Here is a 20,196-nt window from a genome sequence, read left to right as displayed (position 1 = left end):
ACCCAAGTAAAGGCGCTGGAGTCGGGATGGAGATTTCGCCAGACGTCCACCAAGTCGAAGGACCCGACCAGGTCCCTCAACTTCTCCATCGCCGTCATGCTCTGCGGGACACCGGAGCGGTCCCTGACCTCGAGGGTGCAGTTAAAATCCCCCCCCGAGGACAATGCAGTCGCCGACGTCGACGGAGACAAGAAGAGCGGACACCTCTTTGAAGAAGCGCGCTTGCTGCGGTCCGGGCTGAAGGGCGTACACGTTCACGCGATGGAGCGGCACGTCCCCCAGGCGAACCGTTATGTGCAGCAAGCGGCCTGGCACGGGCTCCTCGACCCCCAAGATCTCCGGCTGAAAATGCGGGGCCAACAAGATGGCCACCCCACAAGAAGTGGTAGTGAGGTGGCTCATGCGGACCTCTCCTTGCCATTCCAGGAGCCATGTGGCTTCATCTCCCGGAACGGTGTGGGTTTCTTGCAGGAAGCACACCGCATATTTCCCCTCCCGCAGGAGCGAAGAATTGTTAAATCTACCGTGTGCCTCTCTGCCGCCGTTGATGTTGAGGCTGGCTATGGTTATCTTCATGACAAAAGCATAGTGCAACCTCTACCTAACCTATTGTGGGGGTGGGAGTGGAGTCGTTTGTTGACCTCCACTCCTTCAGCAGCCCAGCGAGGAATCTTTTGAGCTGGTGCAGCTCAAGGCCTTGGTCCTTTGATAAGGGCCCGCCCGCGGCCATGGTTTTAGCGGCGGCGCGGACGGACGCGACGAGCAGCCCCGGCTCGGACCATCTTTCCCGGGCCAGATGGGCTCGGTTGCGGCGACCCTGGCACTGGACCAAAAAGTCCCGGAGTTCCTCTACGGGAATGAGGGGGGACTCAGCGGCGGGCACGAGGAGATCCACCGCCTCACTGGCGATGGACTCGAGATCTTCACCCGCGTCCTCCACCGAGTCCCCGTCCCCCTCCGGGAGGTCGCCGCCAGCAGCCGGCCCGTCGACCGCACGAGGTACGGCAAACGTCCCGGCCGCTCCATCCGACCCTGGCTCTGCCCCGATCCCACCCCCAGGATCATCGGCAGATGAGTCCCCACTGGGCTCTTTTAAAAGTGGTGCTGGGTCAGGAAGCGACAACGGAAGGGGTTCCTCCTCCGCCCCAGTAACCGGGGAACACGGAGAGACCTGGCCAAAGCAATGTTCCAGGTCCTCCAAGTACCCCAGCTCCAAAGTAGGGGGCGGGGGTTGGTGTTCTTCCCCCTCCCCACCGCCACCCCCCGGCCCAGCGTGTACAGAATCATTAAAATTGTTCATATTTTCCGTTTCTTCCGGGTCCAGCGACTCCCGGGGGAAGTTGGGTATTGGCTGGGCGGGCTCAGGTTCGGCCTTTTTGGCCCCGCCCGCCTCAGTCCCCGGGACGCTCGACCCGGCGGCAACGCATTCCTCCGCCGGCCCCACGCCCCCCACGACAGGCAGATCTTCCACGCCATCCCCGGGAGGCAGCGGCTGGGCAGCCTCGACTGTCTCACCCTCCCCGGGGACAGACTCCTCTCGCCTATGGCGCAGTTTGGGGGCGCTGGTGGGGGACGTGGGACACGCGGCGGGCACCAACTCCTCCGCGGAGGGATGTTGTTCCCCCTCCGCCTCATCGGAGCGGCACCTCCTTTTGTTCCTGGGGGGGCGCGGAGGCAGGGAGACCTCCATGTCTGCCGAGGCCTCCCGCTCCACTCCCCCCTTTTTCTTATCTTGCCCGCGCCCGAGCCGCTCTGCGGTATTGGTCAAGGGCTCGGGCACGGGCTCAGGGCACCCCGCGCTCGCCATTGACGGGGTGGGGCTGAGCGCGGTGGTCAAACTTTCTGGTGCACTGAGGGGACCCGCCTCAAGATCTTTCGCCTTCCTCCGCGCCTTCTTTCCGATCGGACACTCTCCCTCCCCCCCCGCCGGAGGCCATGAAAACAAAGGCCCCCGACGATGCCCGCGCATCTACGGCTCCTGGCACGCGGACGCTACTAGGGGGAGGGGTGGCGGCGGCACCAGCCTTGGCCGCCTTCGGTGGTTTGGTGGCCTTGGAGGTGGGGCAGTTCTTGTGAACGTACCCCACCTCCCTGCAGGCATGGCACCGCACGCCGTCTGACGTCCAGAAGACGCGGAAGGCAGTCCCCTCGTGCACCACATTAAATGATCCCTCCGTCGTCTCCTCCCGCGCCAGCCGAACAAAAAGCTGGCGGCGGAAGGAGAACACATGGCGCAGGCTGTTCTCCCTGAGGCCGAGTGGTATGGGGTTGATCCCTGACCTTACCTCCCCCAGTTGGTGCAGGTGAGGGAGGAGGAGCTCAGCGGGAACAAAGGGTGGGACATTAGAAAGGACGACCCTCTGCGCGGTGGCCTCGAGAGGGTCCACCGGCAGGAACATCCCGCCCACCGTGAGCCCCTTTCAAGGGCCAGGGACACTGCCTGCTCCGACCCTAGGAAGAATACAGCCTTCCCAGACATCTTGGAGGCTGCGACAATGGCCGAGGGGCCGACTACCCCAGCCATCGCCCGCACGCACTCCTCGATGCTCATTGTGGGGTGAGTGTAGCTCTTGACCCCGTGTTTCTTAGTAATTAGTCTGAATGGTGGCAAGGCAGCAGGTGGCGCAGGAGGCGCCGTGGATGTGGATGCCGCCTGCGCATATGTCCTAGCTGGCCCTGCCACCGGCGTGGATGGAGTCGCCATCACGGGGTCCCTTTAAGGGCTACACCCACCCCAGAGTCACAGGCCTTAATGGTCTTAAATTGGCCTGGTTTGAATTTATGAGCAGAGGAGCTCTCAATGAGGCACACCTCTCCCCTAGTTGACAATTGGGGAGGGGCCTTGCTCCCTCTGCTCAGTTGTCTTAATTGTTTTTCCAATTAAGGAGGAAAGGAGCTCTCAGAGAGAGAGGGGAGAGACAGAGAGAGTGACAGAGTGAGTGAGAGGGGATGGGAAAGAGGGAAGCTGTGAGGGCAGGTCTCCCCTCACAGCGATGGGTGAGTGTTTTTCTGGGGCGCACTCCCTAGATGATGGAAAACAAAGCAAGGCACAGTCTTATGGGATGGTCTTCGGGTGGGAGGAGAAGATGTCTTCACCTTGGACAGCTGGAACCACCCAGGCACACACTCCCAATGATGTTTAATAGAGTGATTAGTAAATCTTCAGCCAGGTAGCTCCAGCTATCCCAGGCTAGGCAATGGGGGAGGGGTGCTTCAGTGGTGTGTGGGGCCTAGCTGTCAGCAAGACCCCCACACACTTCCACACACACACATCCGGCGATGTTCCAGGCCTCGAAGAAAATTTTCTTTTCTCCCCCCACCAATAAAACAATGTCTTTCGGGGAATGCACCAACACCCACCTGTAGAATGTTGTAGAATCTCCCTCCTTCCACATAGGTTGTTGCTCTTTTCCCCCTCTCTCCAACTCTTTGTAGAAGTAAATAAAGTTGTTGAATTTTTCAGCTCCCCTCCTCTCCCTCTGGATGTTGAGTTGTAGTAAGCCAGCCCCCTCCTCCTCTTCCTGGGCTGGTCTCAGGGCTCACTCTAGGCCTTCCAGACAGGAGCAAAGCAGGGAGTTCTTTCTCTCACAGCAGCACAGCTGTAACTGAATAGGCCACGCCTCCAAAGCTCCACCGTTGGTCCACAGATCCCTGAAAGTAGCAGGCCAGGTGGATAAGGTGGTTCAGAAGGCATACGGAATGCTTGCTTTATTGGCCGAAGCACAGAATACAAGAGCAGGGAGGTTATGTTTAAATTGTATAATACTCAGGTTAGGCCACAGCTGGAGTTCTGGTTGTGATAGAGTATCCAAACAGGCTCATTTAGACAGACTGTGAAAATTCACAGACCCCCAAGTCAAGGCTGCTACGTGCTGCTCAGCATGTTGCATTAACTCATCAATCAACTTGACATTTTCGGACCTTGGGTAGCGAGCCAATAAAACGTTAAAAGATTTTCAATTGAGCCAATAAGGTCATAGAAGGCGAGTTCTTTTCTGTAAATTGATCCAAGTATAAAGTACAGCCATTTTGACCATGTGTCTCAGTAAGACAAAGAAACTGGCAATCAGCCAGCAGTTTGTTCCTCTCTGCCAAGATTAAAAAGTTAAAACTACCATCGGAGTTCGTATTTCATTGGAAATTAAGAGATCTAACAATTTTGGCGCTGCGAACAGGATCGCTGAGGAAAGAAACTGAATTTTGGACATCGGACCTATATCTAGAGGTAAGGACTCCTCTTTTTAAAAAAAGTCCTCGGTCAAAAGTCTAAATTCGCCTCTCCTTCTACGCGATTCCGAAAGCCTCCGGTTTGCGAACCCTCCGGTTGGTAGTCGGCTCGAGGTCCCATAGACGTCTAAACTTCGGCGGTGTGTTAGTTAATTAATCACCGACCTATTGATCAGCTAGAAAGCTTACGACTCGAGACCCCAGTAAAGAACTCAATATAATGGCAGCAGGAGATAACAACAAAGAAATGCCTACAACTGTTAAAGGTGGGCAGGCACCACCTCAAGTTTCTTTAGATTTAATTCTCGAACAGTTGAAAGAATACATAGAGCAACAATTCAACTTATCTAAAACCTGTATTAAGATCGAACAAAAGTACGGAACCTCCAAAGGACAATGGTCCTTGGACGAGATTAAAAGGGTCTGGGGAAAAATGACCCGTATGAAAAATAAAGAGCGAACTAGATGGTCCCTAGCGGTTATGGGCCAGATTCGAAAGCGGAATGAAATTATAATGCGTTCCCAACATGATCGAGAACTGACCAGTACAAAGGATCAATTGCAAGCTGTTTGTGCACAGCTGCGACAGAAAAAGCTTGAACTTGGAAAGCTGGAAGCGGAAGTTAAAGATCTTAAAGGTGAAATTAAAGAATGGAAAAAATCATTAGGTCAAGAGACAGTAATAGGAAAAGGAAAATGTATTGATCAATTCCCAGGGTACCAATGTTTGGATAAATTAAAAGCGCAAACCCGAAGACACGACCGAGGAATAGATACGGTTTCTGAATCCTCCGATAATACAGTGTCGGAGGATGATGAAGAATTAGGGGTGCGCTTTGCCCCGTTTAAAAAAAGACGAGTTGTAGTCAAATCAGAAGAGACTGCGGATGAGGGCGGAACCAAAAAAACAAAGAGAAGGAAGGGTGTATGAAGAATACTTAGTTCATGCTCCGGCAGACCCAGAGAAAATTGATAAATGGTCCAAGGAATTGCCCAATCCAAAGAAAGGGGGAGTAAAAACGTGGGACCAATTGACCCGCTTAAGAAATATATATCAACTTCATCCCTGGGACGGAGTGCAAATTTTGACCATAATGGTGCCAAAAACACAGGGAAGAAAATTGCACGACAAGGTAGATGAAGCTTTGGGGCAGAATGAGCAAGAATTAGACTCAGGATGGGAAGCGATGAAACACTGGCTGCAAGCCTTCAGTCCAGCTAAGACAAACTGGGGAAAAATTGCAGCCTGCCAACAGAAAGGAACAGAGGAGGTCCTGGAGTATGACGAGCGTTTTAGATGCACGTGGCTAGAACATTCGGGTATGAATAATACGGATGAGGAAACGGTTGAACAAGTGTTTGGACCCCTGAAAGCAGCTTTCATGGCAGGTCTAAAGCCAGAACTGTCCAAAATGCTTAAGGTAGCGTTACCGTACTGGGAAGGTAGAGGAACTACCTTTGCAGCATTGGTGGATCGATGTAACTAATTAGATCGGGATATGGGAGCTAAAGTCCGAGCTGTACAGGCTATGGGATGGAAATCCCAGGATTCTGATAAACAGTCATTCGGAAAATTACCCAGAAAATGTCATTATTGTGGGAAAGAAGGTCACTGGGCCATGACGTGCAGGGCAAAACAGAAAGGTCGTGGCTGGGGAAGAGGACGCAGCCAGGGATACAATTCAGCCAACAAGCCAGGCTTGTCACAAGATAACGACCTCATAGAAGCATTTAAGCGACTGACAATACAACAACAGAAGGAGTTACTTGGGATAGCAAAAAACGATTAGAGCCCACCCTGGCCCCCCTCCTCGCACTAATACAACAAAGGGGAGATGGGCTATATATAACTGTGAGGGTGGGCGATAAGAATGTGGACTGTCTTTTAGACACAGAGGCGGAATTAACATGCTTACCCCTACAATATAGAGACTTTTTGCCGTTGGATGGTAGGGCACGTACAGCCTATGGAGTTGGGGGCCATAAAATGGAAATTAAAAGGACAACACCGGTACTTATAGGGCTGGATCCACATGAACTAATCACGCCGGTCTGGATAGGCCCAGTAGATCAACCCCTTTTGGGAATGGACGTTCTAATCCAAATAGATTCATTGTTGCATTTCGAGGATGGTCGGGTGACATGGTCAATTAGAACTTTGAAGAAAGAAGAATTGAAGGAACACCCAATATGGGCTAAAGATAAGAACGATTGTGGCCTACTCCAGATGGAGCCTGCGTCATTTACAGGGACCAAGCCTCCATGCACTAAACAGTATCCCATCAGTCCAACTGCCATCGCGGGAATCTTACCGGTTATTCAGCAATTGGAGAAACAAGGGGTGCTTATTAAAACGCATAGCTCCTCCAATAGCCCCGTGTGGCATGTACAGAAATCTAATGAGACTTGCCGTTTGACTGTCGATTATAGGAAAGCTAACCAGTGTATTGATCAAAAAGCTCCTTTGGTCGCAGATCCCTCCACCATTTTTAATGCCCTCAAACCGGAACATAAATATTTCTCGGTTATAGATATGGCCAATGGATTTTGGTCAATGCCTCTGGCACCGGAGGTTCGACAGTGGTTTGCTTTCACTGTCCAAGGACAACAGTATACTTGGACCCGGTTACCGCAAGGTTTCCACAACAGCCCTACGGTATTCCACATGGCTTTACAAAGCCATTTGCGAGAATTACCTCCCCTGTCATCCACAGTCATCCAATATGTAGACGATATCCTGCTGGCTTCAAACACGGAAGAACAGCATGAACAAGATTTACGAGCTTTGCTGGATCACCTTTGGCTGAAAGGACATAAAGCCAGCATCGACAAAGCACAAATATCCCAAGAAGAGGTTGTATACCTGGGACAAAAGATTTCACAAGGAAAGAGAGAACTTACCCAGGATAGAACTGCAGCCATTCGGGTTGCTAAAAAACCCACCACTATTCAGGAACTAAGGTCTTTTTTGGGATTGTGTAACTTTAACAGAAATTGGATTGACTCCTTCACACAGCTTGCTCAGCCACTGAATGATATTTTAAAGGGGAAACGTGCCTCTAAAGAAGCCATCACCCTCACTAAAGAACAGCAAGAGGCCTTCCTGAGTTTGAAAAAGGCTTTGTATTCGGCACCGGCTCTGGGAATCCCCGACAGTGGTAAGCCATTTACCCTGTTTGTTCATGAGAAAGAAGGATATATGACAGCTATACTGACACAAGAACATGGGGATCGGCAAAGACCTATTGGCTATTATTTGGCAAAACTGGATGCGGTAGCCCTGGGATGGGGAAGTTGCCTAAGGGCCATGGAAGCTACATGTCGAGCGGTAATGACCACTGCGGGTCTAGTCCTCGACCAAAAGCTGATTGTCAAGTGTCCCCACACCGTACATGCTTTGCTGTCTATGAATAGAATGTCTCAGGTGACAGCAGCAAGATGGACCCGCTGGACAGCAGTTTTGGAAGCTCCTAATCTCCATATTGTCCGGGCCAGCCCGGTTAATCCTGCAGCTATGCTCCCGATGTCAGAATCGAGGGAGCAAGAGGGGGGAGAATGTGAAGAGCATGACTGCGTGGAGATTTTACAAGAAACAGAAGAAGCAGCCTTAGCAGCAGAGGAGCCTCTGCACAACCCAGACCTCATCCTGTTTACAGATGGTTCCTCCTTTGTTGACAATGGTACCAGAAAAGCAGGATGGACAGTTACAACCTTATATGAGGTAGTGGCAAAAGAATGTTTACCCTCAGGAACGTCAGCACAACAGGCCGAGTTACGGGCCCTGTCAGAAGCATGTCGAATAGCAGAAGGACAGACAGCTAATATCTACACAGATTCGCGTTATGCTTTTGAAGTCGCTCACGACTTTGGTATGTTATGGCGGAAAAGAGGATCCCTCACTGCTGCTGGCACACCTATCCGAAATGGAAAAGAAGTCTGAGACTTACTGGAGGCCATACAATTACCTCAGGAAGTGTCCATCCTGAAGTGTAAGGCCCATACCAAGGAAAATACCACAGAAGCACAGGGAAATGCCCTAGCCGACCAGGCAGCTAAAAATGCTGCCTCACAGGGCGTTCCTCCAGAAGAACCAACACAGATGTGCAGATTGAAAGCACTCAGGACTCTGACACGAGACCTTCAAACAATGCAAGGCGAGTGCTCCCGAGAGGAAAAATGGACATGGATTGAGGCAGGAATTAAGCTATGCGAAGATGGTGTCTGGTGACAAAGAGTTACCAACAAGCCAGTCGCGCTACAAGCGCTTATGCCTTTTTTAGCCCAACAGATCCACTCGTGGGGACACTTGGCCTCACAACAGATGACGGCACGGTTCCAGAAAAGCTGGTGGGGTCGGAGATTTAAAAAACATGCCCAGCTGGTAACAGACCGCTGTGTGGTCTGCCAGAAAAATAATTCTGGACCCATCACGGTAATGCCCCAACTGAGGCCCCCTGCCCCTGTCGGACCATTCCAGCATCTGCAGGTTGATTATATATCTCTTTCTTCATGCCAAGGATACACTAACATTCTTGGCATGGTCGACAGATTCTCTAGATGGGTAGAAGCTGTCCCAACTAAAAGAGCCACAGCCAATCACACTGCAAAGGTCTTGTGTAAGGATTACATTCCCCGATGGGGAGTTCCAAGTAGCATTGACTCAGATCAGGGAACACACTTCACAGGTGCTGTCTGCCAAGAAGTCTGTAGGTTACTGAACATTACGTGGGATTTACACTGTCCTTATCATCCACAATCATCAGGACAAGTAGAGCGAATGAATCGAACTCTGAAACAACGGCTTGCCAAATATCACCAAGAAGGAACACCATGGCCCCAGGCACTACCAATAGTGCTATGTAGCATTAGGGCAACCCCGAACAGAACTACAGGTCTAAGCCCATTTGAAATTATAACAGGAAGACCCATGTCGCTGCCAGGAACTATCGATTTACGGAAAGCTGATGTTCACTTAATGAGTGATACTCTGTTATCATACTGTCAGAACTTAACCAATGCTATTAGTTCTGTTTCCCGACAGGTATCGGCAACTTGGGGTAATCCACCCGAAGGAGGACACGACATCATCCCGGGAGTCTGGGTCTATGTGAAAAAGTTGCATAAAGAACCTTTGGGTGCCAAGTGGGAGGGACCTTATCAAGTGTTATTGACCACCCAGGCAGCTGTTAAAGTCCAAGGAAAGAAACATAGAAACATAGAAACATAGAAAATAGGTGCAGGAGTAGGCCATTCGGCCCTTCTAGCCTGCACCGCCATTCAATGAGTTCATGGCTGAACATTCAACTTCAGTACCCCATTCCTGCTTTCTCGCCATACCCCTTGATCCCCCTAGCAGTAAGGACCTCATCTAACTCCTTTTTGAATATATTTAGTGAATTGGCCTCAACAACTTTCTGTGGTAGAGAATTCCACAGGTTCACCACTCTCTGGGTGAAGAAGTTCCTCCGCATCTCGGTCCTAAATGGCTTACCCCTTATCCTTAGACTGTGACCCCTGGTTCTGGACTTCCCCAACATTGGGAACATTCTTCCTGCATCTAACCTGTCTAACCCCGTCAGAATTTTATATGTTTCTATGAGGTCCCCTCTCATTCTTCTGAACTCCAGTGAATACAAGCCCAGTTGATCCAGTCTTTCTTGATAGGTCAGTCCCGCCATCCCGGGAATCAGTCTGGTGAACCTTCGCTGCACTCCCTCAATAGCAAGAATGTCCTTCCTCAGGTTAGGAAGCCTGGATCCACGCTTCACACGTTAAATGAGCACCCGTAACTGAAGCTGAAATCTAATAAGGACAATTACATTTTGCGAAAATGTATAAATTTACTTCTAGGCATAGGCCTACTTCTTACTAGCCGACCCTCTGCACCAAAGGGAAATAGTAGGGTAGCAAGGGAATTACATGTAAATACCTTTTACTTTTATATTGCTTGTTTATGTTATGCTTAAGGAAAGGTGGTTTACTGGTTGAATTAAGATATTGATTTGGATTAAATTGGAATAAGGTTAATTAACCTACTAAAACCAGACTTCCATTGTGGCCACGATGGAACTCGGGTTGGTGTAAATTTGTGTGGAAGCTACTAGTCCGGATATGTGGTGAAACACATCAACAAATTTTAGAAGGAAACTCTATTAACATGTATGAAATTATTTTGTAGAATGTTTAACCAGTGATACCTGATATTTTATAATTCAGTTTGTGAAAGAATCAAAGGGGGGATTGATAGAGTATTCAAACAGGCTCATTTAGACAGACTGTGAAAATTCACAGACCCCCAAGTCAAGGCTGCTACGTGCTGCTCAGCATGTTGCATTAACTCATCAATCAACTTGACATTTTCGGACCTTGGGTAGCGAGCCAATAAAACATTAAAAGATTTTCAATTGAGCCAATAAGGTCAAAGAAGGCGAGTTCTTTTCTGTAAATTGATCCAGGTATAAAGTACAGCCATTTTGACCATGTGTCTCAGTAAGACAAAGAAACTGGCAATCAGCCAGCAGTTTGTTGCTCTCTGCCAGTATTAAAAAGTTAAAACTACCATCGGAGTTCGTATTTCATTGGAAATTAAGAGATCTAACAGGTTGCTATTTTATAGGAAGAATGTGATTGCACTCGAGACGGTGCAGAGGAGATTTACTAGGATGCTGCCTGGAATGGAGAATCTTAGCTATGAGGACAGATTGGATAGGCTGGGTTTGTTCTCATTGGAGCAGAGGAGGCTGAGAGGAGATGTCATTGAGGTGACAACATTTTGAGGGGCCTGGATATAGTAGATAGCAAGGGCCTATTTCCCTTGGTGGAGGGGTCAATTACGAGGGGGCATAGTTTTAAGGTGATTGGTGGAAGGCTCAGAGGGGATTTGAGGAGAGGCTTCACGCAGAGGGTTGTGGGGGCCTGGAACTCACTGCCTGGAAGGGTGGTGGATGCAGAAACCCTCACCACATTTAAAAGGTGCTTGGATGGGCACATGAAGTGTCGTAACCTGCAGGGTTACGGACCTAGAGCTGGTAAGTGGGATTAGATTGGATAACCTCATGTTGGCTGGTGCAGATACAATGGTAAGTACTGCAGGGAATCGAATACGGACAGGGTGATCTCCTGGATGGGTCAGAGAGGAATTTTCCCAGATTTTCTTTTCCCCAATTGGCCTGGGTTTTTTAATTGTTTTTTTTAACTTTCCCAGGAGATCACATGGCTCCGGTTGGGGTGGAGTGTGGAATGTTTTGGTGCAAGGGGTGTCGCAGTTGTGTGAGGCGGACTGGTTGGCCCGGGTGCTCTTTACCTTTCCGCCATTGTTCATGGGTTTATATGTAACCTTCAGGGCTGCTGACCGAGGGCCGTGTGGCTCTTTGTCGGTCGGTGTGGATACAATGGGCTGAAATGGCCTCCTTCTGCGCTGTAAATTTCTATGTTTCTACCAATTACTTTAAATCTATGCCCCTAGTTATTGACCCGTCTGCTAAGGGGAATAGATCCCTCCTATCCACTCTATCTAGGCCCCTCATCATTTTATACACCTCAATAAGGTCTCCCCTCAGCCTCCGCTGTTCCAAAGAAAACAACGGCAGCCTGGCCAATCTTTCCACATTGCTAAAATTCTCCAGTCCATCCTCGTAAATCTCTTCTGTACCCTCTCTTTCCTGTGATGTGGTGACCAGAATTGCACGCAGTATTCTAGCTGTGGCCTAACTAGTGTTTTATACAGTTCAAGCATAACCTCCCTGCTCTTGTATTCTATGCCTTGACTAATAAAGTCTAGTATCCCGTATGCCGTCTTAACCACTTTATCTACCTGTCCTGCTACCTTCAGGGATTTGTGGACGTACACTCCAAGGTCCCTCTGTTCCTCTACACTTCTCAGTGTCCTACCATCTATTGTGTATTCCCTTTCCTTGTTGTCCCTCACCAGATGCATTACCTCACACTTCTGCGGATTGAATTCCATTTGCCCCTGTTCTGTCACCTGATAGGTCCATTGATACCTTCCTGCAGTCTACAGCTTTCTTCTACATTATTAACCACACGGCCAATTTTCGTATCATCTGAAAACTTCGTAGTCATACCCCCTACATTCAAGTCTAAATCACTGATGTGTACCAGAAAAAGCAAGGGATCTAGTACTGAGCCCTGTGGAACCCCACTGGAAACAGCCTTCCAGTCACAAACACCCATTGACCATTAACCTTTGCTTCCAACTCAGCCAATTTTGGATCCAAGTTGCCACTTTGCCCTGGATCCCGTGGGCTATTACTTTCATGACCAGTCTGCCATGTGGGACCTTATCAAAAGCCTTGCTAAAATCCATAGACACGACATCAAACACAACACCGTCATTGACCCTCCATGCAACCTTCTCAAAAAATTCAATCAGGTTAGTCAGACACGACCTTCCATTAACCAATCCGTGCTGACTGTCCCTGAATGAAGATTTATCCTGTCCCTCAGAATTTTTTCCCATTGAAAGTCCAAATTGGGGGAACTGAATTTAATTTTGTCATCCCACCGAGATTGGGGTCAGAGGGACAATAAATAATGTTCATAAATAAATTATTTTAAAAATCGGTGATCAGACCTGCAGTATGATCAAAATCTCCAGATCACGCCATAAATGGGGAACGTGGGGAACCGTGAAGAGGATTGAGAGTTCAGTCTGAATGCACAGGTTTGTAAATGAGACAGGTAGATGTCAGATGGAATTCAGTGCAGAGAAATCTGATGCGATACATTTTGGGAGGACGAAAAAGGGAGAAATGTATATTAAATGGCAAAATTTTAAAAGGAGTGGAGGGGTGGAGAGATTTCGGGTGTAAGATTTTAGCTAATGCCTTGTTTTATTAATTAGCAGGTTCAAGAGTCCAGTGTCAGCAACTTTAATACCTTAATAAGAAATATAAGATGAGCAGTTTCTCAATCGACTGCCGTATCTTATACTGATCCACCAATCAGAGTAAAGATGCAAGTCCCACATGTCCACAGTAACTGACACCAGGTCAGCCCGCTGGATGGAACCTCGGGCGCCCTGAGCTTGATCTCCAGTGTCTCCAGTCCTCACTGCCCCCTTACATCAGTCTCCCCTCACTTTTATACCCTGCACTGATCCACCTCTGGCACCGGACTCTTCTTTGTCTTCTCTGCTGGGTTTGGGCAGGAAGTGAGGAAAAGACAGCTGGAACTTCTCTAATCTGTGATTTACAAGGACACTTTCCCTGGTTCCCAGCAGTTACTTTTCTTCAGTAATTTTCTCATTATTCCGTAACTACCCTGCCTGCTGTGAATTCTTATAGTTTCACAATTACAGGTAAAACATCTCACATTATAATCTAATCTATTCTATTACTCACACTGGTTTAAGCTTGGAAGAAGCACTGAGGGTAGCAAGGGCACAGAATGTACTCTGGGTGGGGAACTTCAATGTCCATCACCAAGAGTGGCTCGGTAGTACCACTACTGACTGAGCTGGCCGAGTCCTGAAGGACATATCTGCCAGACTGGGCCTGCAGCAGATGGTGAGAGAACCAACACAAGGAAAAAATTTACTTGACCTCGTCCTCACCAATCTGCCTGTCGCAGATACCAACAATGACGGACAGGTAAAGACCATCTGGTGTATCGAGTCTGTCCCACATGGAGATACATCTGTCTATGACAGCATTGGTAGCAGTGATCACCGCACACAGTCATTGTGGAGACAAAGTCACACCGAAGACACTCTCAAATGTGTTGTGTGACACTGTCACCGTGCTAAACGGGATAGATTCAGAACAGATCTAGCAGCTCAAAACTGGGCATCCATAAGGTGCTGTGGGCCATCAGCAGCAGCAGAATTGTATTCCACCTCAATCTGGGCCGGCATATCCCTCACTAACATTACCATCAAACCTGGTTCAATTAGGAGTGCAGAACAGCATGCCAGGAGCAGCACCGGGTGTACCTTAAAATGAGGTACCAGCCTGGGGAAGCTGCAACACAGGACTACATGCATACGAAGCAGCATGCTATAAACAGAGCTAAGCAATCCCACAATCAATGAATCAGATCAAAGCTCTGCAGTCCCACCACATCCAGTCGTGAATGAACACAAGAACATACATAAGAACGAGGAGCAGGAGAAGGTCATTCGGCCCCTCGAGCCTGCTCCGCCATTCAATAAGATCACGGCTGATTGTTTATCGCAACTCCACTTTCTTGCACTATCCCCATATCCCTTGATTCCCTTAATATCCTATGCTGAGTTCAGTTCTGCACTCACTGGTACCGCTCCCTCTCCTACCCTGAATTTGCTGTCTTTGGCTGGGTTCAGTTCTACACTCACTGGTTCCCCTCCCCTGAAGACACTGACTCTGGCTGGGTTCAGTTCTACACTCACTGGTTCCCCTCCCCTGAAGATGCTGACTCTGGCTGGGTTCAGTTCTACACTCACTGGTTCCCCTTCCCTGAAGGTGCTGACTCTGGCTGGTTTCAGTTCTGCACTCACTGGTTCCCCTCCCTCTCCTCCCCTGAAGGTGCTGACTCTGGCTGGGTTCAGTTCTACACTCACCAGTTTCTCTCCATATGTGACCCATGTGCCCAAACTCCATATATGAACTTCGACAGTGAGTGTCAACAGGCTATTCCACTGTCCTCACCTGAGGCCTCACACATGCATTTTCCATCAGGGTCACTGGACCCTCCTCCCAATGGCTCAGTGGGTAAAGGCATGTAGGATCTGGCCCCCCACCCCCAAACTATAAAATGGACTGTAGAATAGAATATAAAACCCACGGATGGTGGGACTGGTTAATAAAAACCAAACCTCAGTACAAACACCCAGAGGGTGGGCTATACAGTAAGGGCTTCATTCAAACATTGCAGCGAAATGATGACTCATTGAGAGACTGGAAGGACATCATCAGAGGCAATGATACAGGATACCTGCCATCGATCGAATCAACACAGGAAATAGCTCCGGACACTGGCCATGCACACCTTCACTGATCCCTATCAAGAAGGAGGAGGGACATTCACACATTCCTCAACTGTGGAGCCAGATCTGTTCCCAAGGAAGGTTTGCATTGTACTACACAGCAGGAGAGCTGATCATGTCCCTGTCTGGGCCAGGGGGTGGAATACACTGATGATCCAGAGGTAATTGATGCGCCATTCAATTAGATCGTGGCTGATCTGTATCTTAACTTCGTCGACCTGCCTTGGTTCCATCGCCCTTAATACTCTTGCCTAAGAAGAATCTATCAATCACAGTTTTGGAATTTTCAATTGGCCCCCAGCCTCAGTTTTATGGTGAAAAGAGTTCCGGATTTCCACAACACTTTAAGAACATAAGAAATAGGAGCAGGAGTAGGCCATACGGCCCCTCGAGCCTGCTGCACCATTCAATAAGATCCAGGATGATCTTGTACTTCAGCTCCACTTTCCCGCACTATCCCCGTATCCCATGATTCCTTTAGTGTCCAAACAGCATTCTATCTCAGCCCTGAATATACTTAATGTCTCAGCATCCACAGTCCTCTGGGGTAGAGAATTCTAAAGATTGATGACCCTCTGAGTGCAGAAATTTCTCATCAGCTCAGTCCTAACTGGCCGTCCCCGTATCCTGAGACTATAACCCGTAGTTGTAGACTCTCGAGTCAAGAGAAACAGATTCTCACCATTTGTGAGGAAGTGCTTCCTGACATCACCCCGGAACCTCAGTGGTGGGAAAATTATTGGGAAAAAATCCTGAGGGACAGGATAAATCTTCATTTGGAAAGACATGGATTAATCAAGGACAGTCAGCATGAATTTGTTAAGGGAAGGTCATGTCTGACTAACTTGATTGAATTTTGAGAGGAGGTAACAAGGAGGGTCGATGAGGGTAGTGCGTATGATGTAGTGTACATGGATTTTAGCAAAGCTTTTAAGAACATAAGATCATAAGAAATAGGAGCAGGAGTAGGCCATATGGCCCCTCGAGCCTGCTCCGCTATGTAATATGATCATGGCTGATCTGATCATGGACTCAGCTCCACTTCCCTGCCCGCTCCCCATAACCCCTTATTCCCTTCTCGGTTAAGAAACTGTCTTTCTCTGTCTTAAATTTATTCAATGTCGTGGCTTCCACTGCTCTCTGAGGCAGCGAATTCCACAGATTCACAACCCTCTGAGAAGAAATTCTTCCTTATCTCAGTTTTAGATGGGCAGCCCCTTATTCTAAGATTATGTCCCCTAGTTCTAGTCTCCCCTATCAGTGGAAACATCCACCTTGTCAAGCCCCCTCATAATCTTACACGTTTTGATAAGATCACCTCTCATTCTTCTGAATTCCAATGAGTAGAAGCCCAACCTACTCAATCTTTCCTCATAAGTCAACTCCCTCATCTCCAGAATCAACCTAGTGAACCTTCTCTGAACTGCCTCCAAAGCAAGTATATCCTTTCTTAAATATGGAAACCAAAACTGTACGCAGTATTCCAGGTGTGGCCTCACCAATACCCTGTATAACTTTAGCTGAGCGCCTCGAGTCTTGTCGCCGAGTGCATACAGAAAACAAGCGCTGGCAAACCTGTCCCACCCTCCCTTACCCTCAACGACAGTCTGTCCCACCTGTGGCAGGGACTGTGGCTCTCGTATTGGACTGTTCAGCCACCTAACAGTCTAAGAGTCTTCCTCGATTCTGAGGGACTGGCTATGATGATGATGATAACTGCAGCAAGAATTCCCTGCTTTTATACTCCATCCTCTTTGCAATAAAGGCCAAGATTCCATTGGCCTTCCTGATCACTTGCTGTACCTGCATACTAACCTTTTGTGTTTCATGCACAAGTACCCCCAGGTCCCGCTGTACTGCAGCACTTTGCAATCTTTCTCCATTTAAATAATAACTAGCTCTTTGATTTTTTTTCTGCCAAAGTGCATCACCTCACACTTTACATTATACTCCATCTGCCAAAGTTTTGCCCACTCACTTAGCCTGTCTGTGTCCTTTTGCAGATTTTTTGTGTCCTCCTTACACATTGCTCTTTCTGGGTCTGACAGACATGCCACTGGGAAAGACATGGGTCTTTCTGGTCTTTATGACCCTGTTCCATTGTTAGACAGTACATTTTAGCTTTTAAGGCCCCGTCCTGCCGCAGATGTTCCCTCGCAGGTCGGGGCCTGGTGCAGGAGAGCGACGGCAGAGAAGAGGATAACTGGAAAGGACGTCACCATAATCCAGGTCGGTGATTGGAGCATGGGCAGATACAGCAGGAGCGGCGAGATCGGGGCACAGGAACGGCGAGAGATTGCAGAGCGACATGATCGGGGCCCAGGAGAGGCGTCAGTTCGGGGCTTAGAAGAGGCCTGGGCCCAGGGGCAGCACAGGCCTGCCCACATTGTGATATGTGTGCACACTAGGTCCGTACAGCAGAGCTGGTCTCCAGTCGTCTTGGTTAACCCTTGCCACTGGACCAAGACCAAGCTCGGTCAAGCATTAAAAAAATCCCGCAGAGGCATCTTCCACCCTTCAATATGAAGTTTGGGCCCTGGAATATTAGGTTCTTCATTGAAACACCTGTGAACTCATTGAACTCATCCCTTTTTGGCGTGGAAGCAAGTCATCCTCGGTAAGAAGAACATTTTACCAACTAATCCTTCCAGGCAAGTAATTGAATGTAGCTAAATTTGTGTTTGAGTGCATAGTTGCTCGGAACCTGTCATTGCTGTTTTGAAGCTGGTGAGGCCCGCAATACTCCTTCCAGGTGAAACAGCGATTTACTTGTACTTCTTTCAATTTAGTCTACTGTATTCGCTGCTCACGATGTGGTCTCCTGTAAATTGGGGAGACCAAACACAGATTGGGTGACCGCTTTGCAGAACACCTCTGTTCAGTCCGTAAGCGTGACCCCGAGCTTCCGGTCGCCTGTCACTTTAATTCTCCGTTCCAGTCCCACTCTGACATCTCCATCCTCGGCCTCTTACACTGTCCAATGAAACTCAACACAAGCTCGAGAAACATCACCTCATCTTTCGCTTAGGCACTTTACAGCCTTCTGGACTCAACATCGAGTTCAACAATTTTGGACCAAAACACCAGTTCTGACGAAGGGTCACAGACCCGAGACATTAACTCTGTTTCTCTCCACAGATGCTGCCTGACCCGCTGAGATTTCCAGCATTTTCTGTTTTTATTTCAGATTCCAGCGTCTGCAGTATTTTGCTTTTGTACTATTCCCTTTTATTTTCCCTTCCCTGAGAGAACAGTTTCCAAACCAACCCTGCAACACAGTCTCCATAAACTGATTTCCATTAGATATCAGAGATGTTGCACGACAATCAAAAGCAAAGATTTCTCTCAATGAGATGATGGTTTTCATAGATAGCACAAAGCCACATTCAGTGGCCCCAGTTACCCTTGATACCATTGGTTTAAACTTTAGAACTAGTTGCTAGACACAGCCTGGCAACACATTTGTTTAGAAATTGCCCTGAATGGAGAATGTACCCACAATACAATGTTCAATGCATTTAAGAACATAAGAAATAGGAGCCGGAGTGAACCATTTAGCTCTTCAAGTCTGTTCCACCATTTAATAAGATCATGGCTGATCTGATCATGGACACAGCTCCACTTCCCTGCCCGCTCCCCATTACCCTTTACTGCCTTATCGCTCAAAAATCTGTCTATCTCCACCTTAAATATATTCAATGACCCAGCCTTCACAGCTCTCTGGGGCAGAGATTTCCAGATTTACAACCCTCTGAGAGAAGAAATTCCTCCTCATCTCCATTTTGAATGGGTGGCCCCTTATTCTGAGACTATTCCCACTAGTTTTAGTTCTTGTGAAATCCCTTCAACAGAACTTGTGCTGCCAAAGGTCTCTCCATAGTCCCAGCTGGTAAAGGTGGGCTAAGCCTCACCTGAGTAGATATGTTTCCTTAGTCTGTGCTGACTGAAGGGGCAGCTCTGTTGGCATTTGCTAAGTAGCTGCTCTTCATGTGTTCGGTTCTTCATTGTTGGAGAAGGTCTGTCCTTTTATCGTAAGCACACACACACCCTTTCCAGAAGTGATGATTAGTCAGCAATCCGTGGGAAACTTAGCCAATTTTATTTCCTCCCTTGCAAGAGGTGCTGAGGTTAATTTTAATAAGTTTACACATTTGCTGAGATCAGCAAACTCAATACTGGAGTATGGTATCAAACATGGGAACTGTCATGTATGTAGACCATGTATACGAATTGTATAGTCACATAAGGTGTGCCACCAGAGGGCACTGCGGTGGGAGACCTGAGGGTCACCTGCATAGGTGTGCACGGCCCAGTATAAAAGGCTGCTCACCATGCTTGTGGCTCACTCTGAAGTTACAATAAATGCGACTAAGGTCACAACAGCTCAAGTACAATACTAGACTTCGTGGAGTCATTCACAAAAGTATTAAAGACATAACTGGCGACGATATTACGAACTTTCTCGCAAAAATGACTAATGTTGTTGCATTAGAAAAGTTCTCCGAGGGTGAAGATTGGGAAGACTTTATGGAGCGGCTCGACCAATATTTCGTAGCAAACGACCTGGTAGGTGATGATCTGACCACGCTGGCACATCAGCACAGAGCAATCCTTGTTGACCAGTTGTGGGCCCGCGGTCAACGGCCTCGTCAGGGACTTGCTTGCACGACAGAAAACAATGACCAAGTCATACGAGGAGCTGAAAGTGCTCATTCGGGACCAACTCAAACCGAAGGAGAGCATCCTCATGGCCAGGCATCGATTTTATACACACCGCCGCCCCGAGGGCCAGGAAATCGCGAAGTCTGTTGCCGACCTCAGGAGGCTGGCAGGACCGTGTGAATTCGGCACATCCCATGCCGATGCGTTGCGGGACGTCTTCGTAATTGGCATCGGTCATGAGGCCCTTCTTCACAGGCTACTGTCTGCCGAAACCACCGTCACTCTGCAGAAGACCATCAGCATCAGCCAGGCATTCATGACCT

General features: G+C 48.6%; 1 pseudogene; it reads right to left on the bottom strand.

Annotated features, from left to right (window-relative positions):
• Positions 1-19,216, bottom strand: part of LOC139232782 (zinc finger protein 229-like) — a 46,746-nt pseudogene extending 27,530 nt beyond the window's left edge.
• Positions 19,217-20,196: the final 980 nt, after the last annotated feature.

Source organism: Pristiophorus japonicus, chromosome 20, assembly GCF_044704955.1.
Source record: "Pristiophorus japonicus isolate sPriJap1 chromosome 20, sPriJap1.hap1, whole genome shotgun sequence".
In the NCBI taxonomy this organism is placed as follows: domain Eukaryota; kingdom Metazoa; phylum Chordata; class Chondrichthyes; family Pristiophoridae; genus Pristiophorus; species Pristiophorus japonicus.
The sequence above is the reverse complement of the archived record's forward strand: the minus strand, read 5'-3'. Positions and strand labels throughout refer to the sequence as shown.